Consider the following 17083-nt stretch of genomic DNA (forward strand, 5'->3'; position numbering starts at 1 on the left):
TGGGAAAAGATATTTGCAATATGCTTGCTTGACATACATATAGAACTTCTGCATGTCATTTAGAAAGAGATCATCAACCCAACAGAAAAATGGGCAAGAAATATGAGCAGGCAATGAACATAGGAGAAAACCAATGGATCAAAAAAACCTAGGATAAGGTGCTTAACTTCACCAGTTATCAAAGAAATGCAAACCAAAGCAATGAAGCACTATTTTGCACCTATCACTTTGACATTTTAAGTCTTATAATACCAAGTGTTTGCAAGACTACAGCTTACCAAAAATCTTATTAACTGCTTATCAAAGTATAAACTGGCATAGCCTTTAGGAAGGTCATTGGCAATGTCCTATAAAAAGTGAGTTGCACTTAACCCTGCAATTAACAATTCTATTTCTAGGTATACACTCTAGAGCTGTGCTTTGCAAACTAGAGCATGCATAAGAATCACCTGAAGGGCCTGTTAAAACACAGAGTCCTGGGACCTAACCCTGGAGTTTCTGATTCAGTACGTCTGGGGTGGGGCCTGAGAATTTGCATTGCTAACCAGTTCCCAGATGATGCTACTGGTCCAGGAACCACACTTTGAAAATCAATGCCCTTGCAGAACTCTTACGCATATGCACAAGGTATATATACAACCATGTCCATTGTAGTAGCATTTGTTGCAGCAAAAAAACCCCAGAAAACAATGTAAATATTCATTGACAGAGCAGATAAGTATACTGTGATATAGTCACATGCTGGGAAAGAATTCTGCAATTTAAATGAACAAACTAGATTTCCACGCAGATTGAGAGTCACAGCCTTTCTAACAAGTTTTAGAATCAAATTGTTACAAGCCATTTTGGTTGCATCACTTATTCATTCACAATTTCATTGATTTGTGTTTTCTATCTTTTGTTTTGTTAAACTGGTCAGAATATTTTCTATTTTATTGTTTTGCCTTTTTCAGAGAACCAGCTTTTAAAGGTATTTATCAGTTCTTCTGCTTTTCTGCTTTCTAATTAATTCATGTCTGCATTTTATCATCATTAATTTCTTTTCTTTATTTGATGTTCTTTTTAGAACTTATTGAATGGAATCAGGAGCTCATGTATTTTCATTCTGTCTGTTTATTAATGGCAGCATTTAGGGCTACTGATTTCCCATTTGGTAATGCTTTGGGGCCCATTCCACAAATGTTGCTATGTTATTAATTATTCCTATTATTTTAATTATAGTTCGAATTTTCTATTTGACCCAAGAGTTTTAAAGGACAGCATTTTAAAAATTTCCATGTATTTAGAGGTTTTTGTTATTACTTTACATCTTGTGGCATTATGAACAAAGAATGTGGAATAGTGTGTGTGTGTCTCTGTGTATGTGGGTATATGCTATATGCAATAAAAGGAATATATATTCTCTATTTAGAGAACACAAAGATCCTTGGACACTTATTTAATAATTTTTATTGATTTATTATTCAAATCCTCTATCATAATTAATGGTTTGTGTAATCTTTCAAAGACTCATATAGAGTCTGTATAATTAAACAGGAGAATGTAACCACTGATATTTCTTCAGTTGATCTCCTTTCTTTGATCTCATTTCTATTTTCTGCTTTATGGGCTCTGCCTGCCTATGGGTGCCAATGAGGGCCATTGTTATGGACTGAATTGTGTTACCCCAAATTTATATATTGAGGCCTTAAAACTCCATGTGACTATAATTTGGAGATAAGGCCTGTAAGGAGGTAATAAGGTAAACAAAGTCATAAGGATAGGCCTCTAATCCAGTAGGACTGTGGCTTTATAAGAAAAGGAAGAGACACCAGTGCTGTCTCTTCACATGTGTGCAGAGGACAAACCATGTGAGGACACAGCGAGGAGGTGGCCATTTGCAAGCCAAAGAGAGAAGCCTCTGGAGAAACCAACCCTTCTGGCACCTTAGTCTTGAACTTCCAGCTTCCAGAATTGTGAGAAAATGAATTTCTGTCATTTAAGCCTTCTGGCCTACAATATTTTGTTATTGCAGCCCAAGCTATCTAATACAGTTACATTAACATTAATAACCCAAATTTATCAGCACTTGAACATACATATTAGTGGAAGACCTTAGTTTCCTCTCCAAAGGCCTCCTACCCACCCAGTATTTCTGAGAGTCACAGGGAGTATCACATGGGCTTGTTTCCTGTAGGTACTGTGCAGCCCTCAAATCTCTCCCTGGGCACAAGAGTTTCCCACCAACTTCTGCTGCTCTCCGAGCCTCTAGATGGGCACTGCAGGCTCTTGGCACAGATTGGCAGGGTTCCTCTCTCTGTTTCACTAACAACCCTGGGGCACCCAAGCCCCTAAAATGACCAGGATTTTTTGTAGTTTGTGGATAGTATCCACTTTGTAGAGAACCAACTCAGAACACAGTCATGTGAAATAAAATAATAACAATAATGTATGTAATAATCATACACGTTTTACTATTTTAATATAAAATATGAACAATATGTGAAATTGATATTATTTTGTATTATTTACTTTTCTACAACAAAAGGTTATTATTTAAACAAAACAACAGTAGGACTAGCTAACAGCAGCATTGAGCAAATAATCGTAGGGCCAATAAAATAAATATGTAATAAAATATAACATTTTTATAATTTTTTTCTGTCTTCTGATAGGGCAACTTATTTAAACTCTTTTTTTAAAAAAGCTTTTAAATCAATATTCAAATTTTATAGGCTATATTGTGTATTCTTAACATACATAAATGTAGGACTTCTGAAAAGAAACAGATAATACAATGGTGGTTATTAAAGAGACATTACCTATATTAAAAAAAAAATAATAATGAAATTTTCCTTTTTGTTCGATGATACAATAGGGTATTTTTATCCTTGATTTTTATTTGCCAATAATACTTTTCTGAATTCCCTGGAACCTTTAGGATATATTTTCTTTTCTTTTATGTAGGGGTAAAACTGAATATAGTCAAACGTAAGAGTTACTTTGACTTGTAGTTCTGTTCTTATCAAATGCATGCTATACGGATTCTGGTATAGGTTCAATGTGATGACATCAAGCTAAATATACCTTCAGGTCTCAGTGAAAGTGTTTGGCACGGGTTACTTAATATAACAAAAATATTTTGCTTACCAGCAGCAGCAGGCTTTTAGATTGATAGGAATTAGTTTCTAGCTCTTCAAAACAAGCCCGTATTTACCAAATGGATGGACATTTGTGGAGATCTGGAAACTAATTCCTACAAGCTGTTGCTGGTTTTCAGGATAAGATGCATTTTTTGATACAAATGTATTTTTGATAGAAAGTATGACCATTGGTAAGAGCTGAAAAAAATCTGTACTACACTGTAATGTGTCAACACCAACATCTATTACCAAAATTTTCCATTTGGTTTACTCTCAGGACATTATAATTGTGTTTAATTGCTATTTTAATCAAGAAAGGAAATTTCACTCAATTTCAGGTAACAGAGGAATTACATGATAATGCATGTTTGTGTGGTTATCTCGAGTTAATTCAGCAGGTGCTGTTTTCAGCTAAGCTTTATTGTATTGTTTAGAGATGAAAAACTGTTTGATTGATTTAGAAGTATGTATCTGTCTCTTTCTGGACTTGAGGGATTCAGTGTCCATCTGTTTTCATATCTCCTTCCCCATCAGGCACAATTCAACTTTTTTTCACATATCACATAGTATGCTATGTTTTGATTCTTTATCTCCTTAATCCAGTTGTATGTGTCCTTACATCTTTCATTAAAAGTACACAGTCAATGAGCCTTTTGTTTTCCCAGTAATGTCGAGGTTATGCTGGCATTTGTATTGTAGTTGTTCTCATTTTTATTACATGAACTCTTAGAAAATGTAATCACACTATTCACAATATTAAAAAATTAAATAAGATTGGACATCCAAATTGCTAAAAGAAAGGCCTCCATAAATCTGCTCTTCCAAAAAGAAATAAAACAGTCCCAAAAATGTTTTAATCAAACTTTTCAGAACTCTAAGATTAACCAAAGCCTTGCAACAACATGAAGACCATTCATCTGATGAAAACTGATTACCTCAGTAAGAACAGCAGGGTTCATGGCACTTTAACTTCACCTACTCTCATTCCCGTCTAACTCTACAGTAGCCTTGAAAACCAGCAGCCATTCAGTCAACATGTACTGCATTTGGAGGTTCTCAAAAAGCCCCACCCTAGGGCGTTGTCACTATGCTGTCTACCTCATAGTTCCCTGAAGAAATCCCACGTGCAACATGCTGTCATTACTTAACTCAGAGCTCACCCTAGAGGAAAAGCCCTTACTCTAGAAGATTTGTCAAAATAATCAGTGGCAATAGTAACAATAATACATAGTTTCAAATAGCTAGAAGGATAATATTGAACGATCCCAAAGAAATGATAAATGCTTGAGATGAATATGCTAATTATCCTGATTCAAATATTCTTCATTATACAGATGAAAGCATTGCTATGTACCCTATGAATATGTACAGTTATTTTTAGTCAGTTAAAAAGTTTTTAATGAAAAAGTTTTTTAAAAAATCAGTGTCAATTATTTAACATCACAGCTTCCCAAACCTGTAATACCAGTTGAGGTAAACAAGAACCTGATCAATAATTAAAAGGGAGATCTAGGGAGCAATATGCCATAAAGGATCTTGAAAATCTCTAACATATTCCTGGGGACCTAGAAGGATGCATGCCATGCAATGCTATAGGCATTGAAGAAAAGACCTGAGAATACCCCAATCACTCCTCACTGGCTGACCCTGAGGCCCTGAGCTATTACAAAGTAAAGTCTAAGGTAAAGGTGTAAACTGTCTAAGTGTTGAAAGACATGATTTTACACACTCAGAGTCCCTCAGCAAAAACTGGAAGATGTATTGGCTCAAAGCATTAAAAAAAAAAAAACTGACCGGCCAGGCACAGTGGCTCATGCCTGTAATTCCAGCACTTTGGGAGGCTGAGGAGGGCAGATCACAAGGTAAGGAGTTCAAGACCAGCCTGGCCAACATAGTGAAATCCCATCTCTACCAAAAATACAAAAATTAGCCCAGTGTGGTGGCGGACACCTGTAATCCCAGCTACTCGGGAGGCTGAGGCAAGAGAATCGCTTGAACCCAGGAGGTGGAGGTTGCAGTGAGCCAAAATCATGCCATTGCAGTCTAGCCTGAGTGACAAGAGCAAGACTCTGTCTCGAAACAAAAAAAAAAATCTCTGACCAAACATCATCTAATCACTAAACTGACTGAGCAGAAGCTTCACAAACCACAAAGAATACAGACAATAGCAACAAAAGTATGAACAACAACAAACCCTCAGGAGAGGAAGAAAATTATTCCCAAAATTATCACATAATATTATCTAAAGTACCCAATTTTCAATAAAAATTGTGAAACACACAGAGAAATAGGAAGGTGTGACCTATACAAAGAAAAGAAAGCAGTTAATGAAAATTATCCCTGAAGGGGGACTAGATGTTGAACTTACCAGACTAAGATGTTAAATTTTATCAATATATTCAAAGAACTAAAGGGACTACAGCCAAACAATTAAATAAAGTATGACAGCAGTGACTCAGTATGTAGAAATATCAAGAAATGAATAGAAATTATTTTTAATAAAGAGCTGAAATACAATTATTTGAACAAAAAATACTATCAGGTTTCAACAGCAGACTTGAGTGGGCAGAAGAAGCAACAAACTTGAAAATCATTCAACAAAGATTATGTAGTCTGAAGAATAGTAAGAAAAAGATGGAAGAAAATGAACAGAGCCTTAGAGACTTGCAAGACACTGTCCAACACATTAAGATGTGTACAATGCGAATTTCAGAAAGAGAGGAGAAACAAAAATCTTTAATCAACACATTCAAGAAGCTGAACAAACACTAAGTAATGTAATCTCAAGGAGATACTATAATCAAACTGTTGGAAGCCAAAATCAAATACAGAATCTTGAAAATAGCAAGAGAAAAACAATCCATTACATAAAAGAAATCCTTAATAAGATTAGTAGCTGACTTCTCAACAGAACTCATGGAGGCCAGAAGATAGTGGAATGACATACTTAAAGTACTAGAGGATGAGGGGAAGAGAATGTCTGTTAACCAAGTATTCTGCACACAGCAAAATTATCCTTAGAAAGGAATTTAAAACATTCTCAGACAACCTAAAATAGAGAAAATTTATCAATAGTAAATCTGCTTTACAAGAAATAATAAAGGAGTTCTTCAGGCTGAAATGAAAGGATATTAGATGGTAACTCTAATTCACACAAAGAAATAAAGAGCACCAGTAAAGGTAATTACATAGACAAATGTAAATCACAGTATAAATGTACTTTTTGTAATATTTTCTTCTGCTATCTGATTTAAAAGAGTTTCACAAAGCAATTATAAAATGATATGGATGGGCTTATAATATATCAAGATTTAATTTGTGATTGAAACAAAAAAGAATACAGATGGAATCAAGCAATACTGATACTAAGTTTCTAGATATTAATAAAATTAATATTAATCCAAAGTAGGATTTTTTTAGAACAAAAAGAAAACTGTTTTATTACAAAATCAAACTTGAATGTGACATGCATCATAGTCAATCTGCTTAAGAGACTGCAGAGACAGAAAAATGGTCACCAAAATTAGTCCACAAGTGGAAGAATTTACAGCACCATGTCATACATAGTTCATCCTAAATTCACATGGAGATTGAAGAGGCTATCTGTGTATGCTAATTGTTTATATTCAATGACAAAAAATCTTTTCACATCTGCACAACAGGAGGTAGTTTAACAGCTTGAAGCCAGGTACTTGCTGAAGGTAGGCTTTCATTCTGCTACAAAAATGGTGGAAAAGAGTTCTATCCTTTTGGCTACTTACATTTTAGAGCAGTGACTCTGCGCTCTATGGCATTGGCTACAGCACTCCTGCTTGCTTTTTCCTGGTTGCCAGTGTACAAAGTAGGATGTTTTAAGATGCTAATTATAATTCTCAGTGCAACTGCTAAGAAAATAACTCAAAAAATATGGTTAAAATGGAATTATAATTATATATTAGAAAATAACCTTTTAAAACAAAAGAAGGCAATAATGGAAGAATACAGGAACAAAAAGTCATAAGGCATATAGAAAACAAACAGCAAAATGACAGCCATAAATCCTATTTTAACAATTATATTAAATGTAAATGGATTAAACCCTCCAATTAAAAGTCAGAGGTTGGAAAAATGGATTTTAAACAAATATGATTCATCAGTCTGTTGGCTATAAGGTTCCACTGTAGATTCAAAACACAAATAGGTTAGAAGCAAAAAAAAAAAAAAAAAAAAAAAAAAAAAAAAAAAAAAAAAAAAAAAACAGAAAAAAAATGCATCATGCACATAATGGCAAAAAGAAAGCAGACATATTTGCATTAATATGAGACAAAATCCATTTTAAAACAAAAATTTTTACCAGAAACAAAACAGGAAATTTTATAATGATAAATTTTCAATATATCTGGTAGACATAACAATTATAAACATATGTGCACCTAACAACAGAGCCCAAAAATATATGAAAGAAAAACTGACAGAATAAAAAGGAGAAATAGACAATTCAACTATAACAGAGATTTCAATACCCCATCTTCAATAATGGATGCAATAATAGACAGCAGTTCAATAAAGAAAATAGAAGACATGAACAAACTATAAACCAACTAGATCTAAGAGATGTATATAGAAAGTAATCCACCCGACAATAGCAGAATACACATTCTTCTCAAGCACACATGGAACATTTTCCAGATAAACAATAAACATAAAGCAAACCTCAATAAATTTTCAAGAAATCATACAAGGTATGTTATCTAACCACAATAAAATAAAATTGGAAATCGTAACAGAAGGAAACTTGAAAATGTACTAATATGTGAAAATTAAACATGCTTCAAAATAACCAATGGATCAAAAAGTAAATAACAGGAAAATTAGAAAATACTTTGACATACATGTAACTAAACACAACAAATGAAAACTTTTGTAATGCAGCAAAAGCAGTGCTCACAGGGAAATCTACAGCTATGAACAGCTACATTAAAACAGAAGAATCTCAAATCAATAACCTTACCTTCCACCTTAAGAAATGGAAAAGGAAAGAGCAAACTTAACTGAAAGCAAGGAAATACTGAAGCAGTAATAAGTGAAATAGATAATAGAAAAACAACAGAGAGAATCAATGAAACAAAAAGTTGGCTTTTTGAAAAAATCAATAAAATAGACAAATCTTTAACTAGCTTGACCAAGGAAAAAGAGAGGAAACTCAAATTACCAAAATCGGGAATAAGAAAGGCTGAGGTGGGAGGATAGCTTGAGCCCAGGAGTTTGAGACTGCAGTAAGCTATGAGTAAGTAAGCCATTGCACTACAGCCTGGCGACAGAGTGAAGCTCTGTCTCTAAAAAAATGAAAGAGAGGATATTACTACTGACCTTAAAGTAATATAAAGAATTATAAGGAAATATTATGTACCATTGTACACCAACAAATTAGATAGCCTGGATAAAATGAACAAATTTCTAGAAAGACACAAAACACCAAAACTGACTCAAGAAGAAATAGAAAATCTGAATAGCCCTATAACAAATAACAAGATGGATTTACCAGTTTAAAAATTATCCCCAAAGGGAAGTCAAGACCCAAATGGCTTCATTAGTGAATTCTAACACACATTTGAAGAAGAAATAATACTAATTTTTTGCAAACTCTACCAAAAAGAGGATGGAACACTTGCTAAAGCATCCTATAGGGCAATATTTCACTGATACCAAAACAAAATAGGTATCACAAGAAAATAACACTACAGACCAATATTCTTCATAAATATAGATACAAAATTTCTTAACAAAATATTAGCAGGCAGAATCCTGCAACATGTAAAAGTGCCCAAGTGGAATTTATCTCAGGAATATAAAGTTGTTTTGACATCCAAAACTCTATCAGTGTAATCAATTAATATGTACATTATAGAATGAAGGACCAAAAACCCTCCTACTTGATCTTCTTAATAAATGCAGAGAAAGTATCTGACAAAATCCAATACCATTTGATGATTAAGTAGATAACAACACTTATGAATAAAAGGGAACTTCCTCAACCTGATAAAGATTACCTATGAAAAACCCACAGTTAACATCATATTTAATGGTAAAAGACTAAATTATTTCCACCTAAGATCAAGAACAAGACAAGATATCCACTGTCATTACTTTTCAGTCAACATCGTACTAAAAGTTCCAGCCAGGGCAATTAGGCACAAAAATGAAATTAAAAGTATCCAGACCAGAAAGGAAGAACCTAAACTATGTCTATCTGTAGATGACATTATCTTTTATGTAGAAAATGCCAAGGAATCCACAAAACACTACTAGGCTAATAAATAAGTTCAACAAGATTGGAGGATACAAGAACAATGTACAAAAGTCAATTTTATAAAAAATCTGAAAATGAAATTAAGAAAGCAATTCTATTTACAATAGCATCAAAAAGAATAAAAAACTTAGAATTAAATTTAAAAAGCGCAAGACTTGTCCAGTGAAAACTGTGAAATACTGTTGAAATAAATCTATAAAGGACTAAGTACCTGGAAATGCATTCATGTTGTGCGGCAGAAGACTTAACATTGTTAGTCAGGCAATACTTGCCAGATTGATCTACAGATTTAGTATAACCACTATTAAAATCCCAGTGACTTTTTTGCAGAAATTTGCAAGCTGATTCAAAAATTCACAGGAAAATATGATACATCTATAATAGCCAAAACAATCTTGAAAAGGAAAAACAAAGTTGAAGACTTCACATTTTTATTTCAAAACTTACTATAAAGCTACAGTAATTAAGACAGATTGGTAGTGGTATAATAGACATACAGATCAACGGAATAGAATTGAGAGTCTATAAAGAAATTCTGACATTTACAATCAATTTTAAACAAGGGTGCCAAAACATTTCAATAAGGAAAGAAAATCTTTTCAACAAATAATACTGGAACAATTGGTTATTCACATTTGAAAAATGATATTGGGTTTCTATCTCATACCATACACAAAAGTTAACTCAAAATGGATCATAAACATAAATGTAAGAGTTAAAACTATAAAATTCTTACAAGAAAAATAGAAGTAAATCTTTGTGTCCTGAGTTAAACAAAGGTTTCTTAGATATGACACCAAAAGCACAAGCAACAAAAAAAGATAAATTGGGCTTCCTCAAAATTAAATACTTTTTACAAAGAATATCATCAAGAAAGTAAAGCAAGGCAATCTATAAATTAAGACACCATTTTTGCAACTCACACATCTAAGTTACTAAGTTACTTGTAGCCAAAACATATAAAGAACCTTCATTATTCAGTAATAAAAAGACAAATAACCCAATTTAAAAAGGGACAAAGGATCTGGATAAACATCTACCTAACAAAAATACACAAAAAATAGCCAATAAGCATATGAAAAGATGCTCAGAACCATTATCTTTCAAGGAAATGTGAATCAAACTATAATGAGATACTATTTTACACTCACTAGGACAGCTATAATTTTAAAAATCAGCTCTACCCTCTTTGGGTCCCCTCCTTTTGTATGGGAGCTCTGTATTCACTCTGTTAAATCTTGCAACTGCACTCTCTCTTGGTTCAGCTCAAGCTGAGTTGCAGCTCAAGCCGAGCTTTCGCTCGCCGTCCACCACTGCTGTTTGCTGCCATCGCAGACCTGCCGCTGACTTCCATCCCTCCAGATCTGGCAGGGTGTCTGCTGTGCTCCTGATCCAGCGAGGTGCCCATTGCTGTTCCCGATCAGGCTAAAGGCTTGCCATTGTTCCTGCACAGCTAAGTGCCTGGGTTTGTCCTAATTGAGCTGAACACTAGTCACTGGGTTCCAAGGTTTTCTTCCATGACCCACAGCTTCTAATAGAGCTCACCACATGGCCCAAGATTCCATTCCTTGGAATCCATGAGGCCAAGAACCCCAGGTCAGAGAACACGAGGCTTGCTACCATCTTGAAAGTGGCCCACCGCCATCTTGGGAGCTCTGGGAGCAAGGAACCCCCCGGTAATATTTTGGTGACCACAAAGGGACCTCCAAAGCGGTGAGTAATATTGGACTACTTTCACTTGCTATTCTGTCCTGGCCAGTTAAAAACGATTAGCATTGTCACTGGACTTAAGACTCAGGTGTGAGGCTATCTGGGGAAGGGCTTTCTAACAACCCCCAACCCTTCTGAGTTGGGAATGTTGGTCTGCCTGGAGCCAGCTTCCACTTTCAACTTTCTTGGGGAAGCCAAGGGCCGACTAGAGGCAGAAAGCTGTTGTTCTGAACTCCTGGCATTAGCCGGTTGAGATCATGGCACAGCCAGAAGTCTCTACTCAACAGTCGCCCATGTGTGTGCCCCTACCTTTCCTTCTGACCCATACCTCCTGGGTCCCGACCATGACTTTCTTGAATATGTAGCCCCAAAATTCTCCTTACCTCTGAATCTACTTCCTCTGATTCCTGCCTCCTAGGTACTAATGGTTCAGACTTCCATTTCCTCTAGCAAGTTGTATCTCCAAAGGGATCTAAGGAAGCTCTATGCTGCGTCCTTAGGCATCTAGGCTATAAACCCAGGAAGTCTTATCCCTGGTGTCCCTCCCAATTTAGGTACACAGCTCTTGACATGAGCAGTTATGTGGGATCTGTTCCCCACCACCCTTGCTAGTACCCCAAGTTTGTAATGGCTAAGAGGGAGAAAGAGAGAGAGAGATGGAGAGAGAGAGAGACAGAGAGATGGAGACAGAGAGATGGAGAAAGAGAGAGACAGAGAGAGAGATGGGGAGAGAGAGAGAGAGATGGAGAGAAAGAGATGGAGAGAGAGACAAAGAGGAAGTCAAAGAGAAAAAGAAAGAGAAAGATAGAAATAGAAAACACACACACACAAAAACAGTGTGCCCTATTCCTTTAACAGCCAGGGTAAATTTAAAACCTATAATTGATAATTGAAGGTCTTCTCTTGACCCTGTAACACTCTAATCCTACCTTGTTGTCAGTGTAAACAAAGGCGTAGCCTGAAAACACTGAGACCACTGACAACCTGTAGATTTTCTATCAAAAATCCTTAACCCAGTAACCTGCAGATGCATTCAATCTGTAGTGGCAACTGCTTTGCTAAAGAAGAAAGTAGAAAAGTAACTTTTAGAAAAAACCGCATTGTGAGCACACCTCACCAGTTCAAAATTATTCTAAGTCAAAAAAGCAAAAAGGTAACTTACTAACTCAAAAATCTTAAAGTATGGGGTTATTCTGTTAAAAAAAAAAAAAAAGATAATTTAACACTAACCACTGATAATTCCCTTAGCCCAGCAGATTTCCTTACAGGGAATTTAAATCTTAATTACCATACAAAGGTCCGACCAGACCCAGGAAGAACTCCCTTCAGGACGGGAGGATAGATGGTTTCTCCTAGGTGATTGAGGAAAAAACCACAATGGGTATTCAGTAATTGATAGGGCGACTCACTAGGGCGACTCTTGTGGAAGCAGAGTTAGAAAAATTGCCTAGTAATTGGTCTTCTTAAACATGCAAGCTCTTTGCACTCAACCAAGTCTTAAAGTACTTACAGAATCAAAAAAGGACTACCTCAATCCTGACTCAAAATGTTACCTACACCCTCTCTGAAATGAATTTGCATAAAAAACTATTGTTATGGCAATGCATCTTGATGAGGCAGCTGGGTTGTTATGAAATACTCAGGAACCCAGCCCAGCTCTAGGACTCACCCCTGAGCACAAAGGCAATGTTGGGCACGCTGGTAAAGAACCACTAGAATCCAGCAGCCCGGACGCCTTTCTTTGTGATTAAGAAAGGTGGGAGAAGGGGTGCGGAACTGCGACATCGGTGAGCGTAACTAATCCGATAAGCAGAGGTCCATGGGTGGTTATGCACCCTGGAAAGGAATAAGCATTAGGACCATAGAGCATGCTCTAGGACTAATGCCCATCAGAAAATGACTAGGGGTGCTGGCATCCCTAAGTTCTTTTTTCAGATGGAAAACATTCCCCCCCAAGACAAAAACGCCCCTAAGATGCATTCTAGAGAATTGGGATGAATTTGACCCTCAGACACTAAGAAAGAAACGACTTAAATTCTCCTGCAGTACTGTCTGGCCACGATATCCTCTTCAAGGGGGAGAAACCTAGCCTCCTGAAGGAAGTATAAATTATAACACCACCTTACAGCTAGACCTCTTTTGTAGAAAAGAAGCAAATGGAGCCAAGTGTGATATATACAAACTTTCCTTTCATTAAGAGACAACTCACAATTATGTCAAAAGTGTGATTTATGCCCTACAGGAAACCCTCAGAGTCTACTTCCCTACTCCAGTGTCCCCCCGACTCCTCCAACTAATAAGGACCCCCCTTCAACCCAAACAGTCCCAAAGGAGGTAGACAAAGGGGCAAACAATGAACCAAAGTGTGCCAATATTCCCCGATTACGCCCCCTCCAAGCAGTTGGAGGAGGAGAATTCAGCTCAGCCAGAGTGCATGTACCTTTTTCTCTCTCAGACTTAAAGCAAATTAAAATAGACCTAGGTAAATTCTCAGATAACCCTGATGGCCATATTGATGTTTTACAAGGGTTAGGGCAATCCTTTGATCTGACATGGAGAGATATAATGTTGCTACTAAATCAGACACTAACTCCAAATGAGAGAAGTGCCGCCATAACTGCAGCCCAAGAGTTTGGCGATCTCTGGTATCTAAGTCAGGTCAATGATACGATGACAACAGAGGGAAGAGAACGATTACCCACAGGCCAGCAGGCAGTTCCCACTGTAGACTCTCATTGGGACACAGAATCAGAACATGGAGACTGGTGCTGCAGACATTTGCTAACTTGCGTGCTAGAAGGACTAAAGAAAACTAGGAAGAAGCCTATGAATTATTCAATGACGTCCACTATAACACAGGGAAAGGAAGAAAATCCCACTGCCTTTCTGGAGAGACTAAGGGAGGCATTGAGGAAGCATACCACCCTGTCACCTGACTCTATTGAAGGCCAACTAATCTTAAAGGATAAGTTTATCACTCAGTCAGCTGCAGACATTAGAAAAAAACTTCAAAAGTCTGCCTTAGGCCCAGAGCAAAACTTAGAAACCCTATTGAACTTGGCAACCTCGGTTTTTTATAATAGAGATCAGGAGGAGCAGGCAGAATGGGACAAACGGGATAAAAAAAGGCCACCGCTTTAGTCATGGCCCTCAGGCAAGCAGACTTTGGAGGCACTGGAAAAGGGAAAAACTGGGCAAACTGAACACCTAATAGGGCTTGCTTCCAGTGCAGTCTACAAGGAGACTTTTAAAAAAATTGTCCAAGTAGAAATAAGCTGCCCCCTCGTCCGTGCCCCTTATGTCAAGGGAACCACTGGAAGGCCCACTGCCCCAGGGGACGAAGGTCCTGAGTCAGAAGCCACTAACCAGATGATCCAGCAGCAGGACTGAAGGTGCCTGGGGCAAGCACCAGCCCATGCCATCACCCTCCCAGGGCCCCGGGTATGCTTGACCATTGAGGGCCAGGAGGTTAACTGTCTCCTGGACACTGGCACGGCTTTCTGAGTCTTACTTCTCTGTCCTGGACAACTGTCCTCCAGATCTGTCACTATCCGAGGGGTCCTAGGATAGCCAGTCACTAGATGCTTCTCCCAGCCACTAAGTTGTGACTGTGGAACTTTACTCTTTCACATGCTTTTCTAATTATGCCTGAAAGCCCCATTCCCTTGTTAGGGAGAGACATTCTAGCAAGAACAGGGGCCATTATACACTTGAACATAGGAGAAGGAACACCTGTTTGTTGTCCCCAACTTGTGGAAGGAATTAATCTTGAAGTCTTGGCAAGAGAAGGACAATATGGATGAGCAAAGAATGCCCGTCCTGTTCAAGTTAAACTAAAGGATTCCACCTTCTTTCCCCACCAAAGCAGTACCCACTTAGAACCGAGGCCCAACAAGGACTCCAAAAGATAGTTAAGGACTTAAAAGTCCAAGGCCTAGTAAAATCATGCAATAGCCCCTGCAATACTCCAGTTGGGTAGATACTAGTTAGGAGTACAGAAACCCAACGGACAGTGGAGGTTAGTGCAGGATCTCAGGATTATCAATGAGGCCCTTGTTCCCCTATACCCAGCTATACCTAACCCTTACACTCTGCTTTCCCAAACACCAGAGGAAGCAGAGTGGTTTACAGTCCTGGACCTTAAGGATGCCTTTTTCTGCATCCCGGTACATCCTGACTCTCAATTCTTGTTTGCCTTTGAAGATCCTTCAAACCCAACATCCCAACTCACCTGGACTGTTTTACCCCAAGGGTTCAGGGATGGGCCCCATCTATTTGGCCAGGCATTAGCCCAAGACTTGAGCCAGTTCTCATACCTGGACACTCTTGTCCTTCAGTACATGGATGATTTACTTTTAGCTGCCCGTTCAGAAACCTTGTGCCATCAAGCCACCCGAGCACTCTTAAATTTCCTCGCTACCTATGGCTACAAGGTTTCCAAGCCAAAGGCTTAGCTCTGCTCACAGCACATTAAATACTTAGGGCTAAAATTATCCAAAGGCACCAGGGCCCTCAGTGAGAAACGTATCCAGCCTGTACTGGCTTATCTTCATCCCCAAACCCTAAAGCAACTAAGAGGGTTCCTTGGCATAACAAGTTTCTGCCGAATATGAATTCCCAGGTACGGCGAAATAGCCAGACCACTATATACACTAATTAAGGAAACTCAGAAAGCCAAAATTCATTTAGTAAGATGGACACCTGAAGCAGAAGCAGCTTTCCAGGCCCTAAAGAAGGCCCTAACCCAAGCCCCAGTGTTAAGCTTGCCAACAGGGCAAGATTTTTCTTAATACGTCACAGAAAAAACAGGAATAGCTCTAGGAGTCCTTACACAGGTCCAAGGGACGAGCTTGCAACCCGTGGCATACCTGAGTAAGGAAACTGATGTAGTGGCAAAGGGTTGGCCTTGTTGTTTACGGGTAGTGGCGGCAGTAGCAGTCTTGGTATCTGAAGCAGTTAAAATAATATAAGGAAGAAATCTTACTGTGTGGACATCTGATGATGTGAACAGCATACTCACTGCTAAAGGAGACTTGTGGCTGTTAGACAACCGTTTACTTAAATATCAGGCTTAAATATTACTTGAAGGGCCAGTGCTGTGACTGCACACTTTTGCAAATCTTAACCCAGCCACATTTCTTCCAGACAATGAAGAAAAGATAGAACATAACTGTCAACAGGTGATTGCTCAAACTTATGCCGCTCGAGGGGACCTTTTAGAGGTTCCTTGACTGATCCCGACCTCAACTTGTATACTAATGGAAGTTCCTTTGTAGAAAAAGGACTTCGAAAAGTGGGGTATGCAGTGGTCAGTGATAAGGGAATACTTAAAAGTAATCCCCTCACTCCAGGAACTAGTGCTCAGCTGGCAGAGCTAATAGCCCTCACTTGGGCACTGGAATTAGGAGAAGGAAAAAGGGTAAATCTATATACAGACTCTAAGTATGCTTACCTAGTCCTCCATGCCCACGCACCAATATGGAGAGAAAAGGAATTCGTAACTTCTGAGGGAACACCTATCAAACATCAGGAAGCCATTAGCAGATTATTATTGGTGATACAGAAACCTGAAGAGGTGGCAGTCTTCCACTGCCGGGGTCATCAGAAAGGAAAGGAAAGGGAAATAGAAGGGAACCACTAAGCAGATATTGAAGCCAAAAGAGGCGCATGCAGGACCCTCCATTAGAAATGCTTATAGAAGGACCCTTAGTATGGGGTAATCCTCTCCAGGAAACCAAGCCCCAGTACTCAACAGGATAAATAAAATAGGGAACCTCACAAGGACATAGTTTCCTTCCCTCAGGATGGCTAGCCACTGAAGAAGGAAAAATACTTTTGCCTGCAACTAACCAATGGAAATTACTTAAAATCCTTCACCAAACCTTTCACTTAGGCATTGATAGCACCCATCAGATGGCCAGATTATTATTTACCAGACCAGGCCTTTTCAAAACTATCAAGC

The sequence above is a fragment of the Piliocolobus tephrosceles genome, chromosome 2 (assembly GCF_002776525.5).
Source record: "Piliocolobus tephrosceles isolate RC106 chromosome 2, ASM277652v3, whole genome shotgun sequence".
Taxonomy (NCBI): domain Eukaryota; kingdom Metazoa; phylum Chordata; class Mammalia; order Primates; family Cercopithecidae; genus Piliocolobus; species Piliocolobus tephrosceles.